Source organism: Chiloscyllium punctatum, unplaced genomic scaffold (genome assembly GCF_047496795.1).
Source record: "Chiloscyllium punctatum isolate Juve2018m unplaced genomic scaffold, sChiPun1.3 scaffold_289, whole genome shotgun sequence".
Classification (NCBI taxonomy): Eukaryota; Metazoa; Chordata; class Chondrichthyes; order Orectolobiformes; family Hemiscylliidae; genus Chiloscyllium; species Chiloscyllium punctatum.
This window is the reverse complement of record NW_027310023.1, coordinates 245,279-247,500: the sequence shown is the minus strand read 5'-3', so window position 1 is coordinate 247,500 and position 2,222 is coordinate 245,279.

The window sequence follows — 2,222 nt, the reverse complement described above, 5'->3', positions numbered from 1 at the left end:
TGCTAAGGCAAGGTTCTGTGCCCTCCACCCTCATCGCAACACCCATGGGAGCCTCCGGTCGTCAATAGACCGCCGCACCGGCCTCTGACTGACTCTCAGAATGGACGGAAAGAGCCGGGTAAGCCTTTCAAAAGATTCGACCACGTGCCGAAAACTTTAGACTTCCGTGAGCTCTCCGGCTTGCACCGAGACCCGAAGTCGACGTGCTAAGCACCACGGGACCCCTTTCGCCTGCAGGTCCCGAGCCGCCTTTATTTGCTGTTACGAGCATCGTGTGCCCCATACCTGCGTGACAAGCACCGCAGGGCGGCAGAGCCATCGCACTTAGCCGGGTGGCAGAGGAGGACCAGACTATTCACAGATAGCGGCCCAACGACTCCCAGAGCCGGTCGTGCGGCGCGCGAGGTCTGCTCTCTTCACAAGAGGCTTTATTAGGGAGTGCTAAGGCAAGGTTCTGTGCCCTCCACCCTCATCGCAACACCCATGGGAGCCTCCGGTCGTCAATAGACCGCCGCACCGGCCTCTGACTGACTCTCAGAATGGACGGAAAGAGCCGGGTAAGCCTTTCAAAAGATTCGACCACGTGCCGAAAACTTTAGACTTCCGTGAGCTCTCCGGCTTGCACCGAGACACGAAGTCGACGTGCTAAGCACCACGGGACCCCTTTCGCCTGCAGGTCCCGAGCCGCCTTTATTTGCTGTTACGAGCATCGTGTGCCCCATACCTGCGTGACAAGCACCGCAGGGCGGCAGAGCCATCGCACTTAGCCGGGTGGCAGAGGAGGACCAGACTATTCACAGATAGCGGCCCAACGACTCCCAGAGCCGGTCGTGCGGCGCGCGAGGTCTGCTCTCTTCACAAGAGGCTTTATTAGGGAGTGCTAAGGCAAGGTTCTGTGCCCTCCACCCTCATCGCAACACCCATGGGAGCCTCCGGTCGTCAATAGACCGCCGCACCGGCCTCTGACTGACTCTCAGAATGGACGGAAAGAGCCGGGTAAGCCTTTCAAAAGATTCGACCACGTGCCGAAAACTTTAGACTTCCGTGAGCTCTCCGGCTTGCACCGAGACCCGAAGTCGACGTGCTAAGCACCACGGGACCCCTTTCGCCTGCAGGTCCCGAGCCGCCTTTATTTGCTGTTACGAGCATCGTGTGCCCCATACCTGCGTGACGAGCACCGCAGGGCGGCAGAGCCATCGCACTTGGCCGGGTGGCAGAGGAGGACCAGACTATTCACAGATAGCGGCCCAACGACTCCCAGAGCCGGTCGTGCGGCGCGCGAGGTCTGCTCTCTTCACAAGAGGCTTTATTAGGGAGTGCTAAGGCAAGGTTCTGTGCCCTCCACCCTCATCGCAACACCCATGGGAGCCTCCGGTCGTCAATAGACCGCCGCACCGGCCTCTGACTGACTCTCAGAATGGACGGAAAGAGCCGGGTAAGCCTTTCAAAAGATTCGACCACGTGCCGAAAACTTTAGACTTCCGTGAGCTCTCCGGCTTGCACCGAGACCCGAAGTCGACGTGCTAAGCACCACGGGACCCCTTTCGCCTGCAGGTCCCGAGCCGCCTTTATTTGCTGTTACGAGCATCGTGTGCCCCATACCTGCGTGACGAGCACCGCAGGGCGGCAGAGCCATCGCACTTGGCCGGGTGGCAGAGGAGGACCAGACTATTCACAGATAGCGGCCCAACGACTCCCAGAGCCGGTCGTGCGGCGCGCGAGGTCTGCTCTCATCACAAGAGGCTTTAGGGAGTGCTCAGGCAAGGGTCAGCCCGCAGCCTTCCTGGCAACACCCAGGGGAACCAGGCCACTCGCGTCTCTCGCCTTCATTTTCGACACGAGCGCCTGCGGAGGGCCACCACCCCCTCCGATTGTCAAGAGACCTCCGCACCGGCCTCTGACTTACTCTCAGAATGGACGGAAAGAGCCGGGTAAGCCTTTGAAAAGATTCGACCACGTGCCGAAAACTTTAGACTTCCGTGAGCTCTCCGGCTTGCACCGAGACCCGAAGTCGACGTGCTTAGCACCACGGGACCCCTTTCGCCTGCAGGTCCCGAGCCGCCTTTTATTTTTGTTACGAGTATCGTGTTCCCCAAACCTGGGTGACGAGCACCGCAGGGCGGCAGAGCCATCGCGCTTGTCCGGGTGGCAGAGGAGGACCAGACTATTCACAAATAGCGGCCCAACGACTCCCAGAGCCGGTCGTGCGGCAGGCGAGGTCT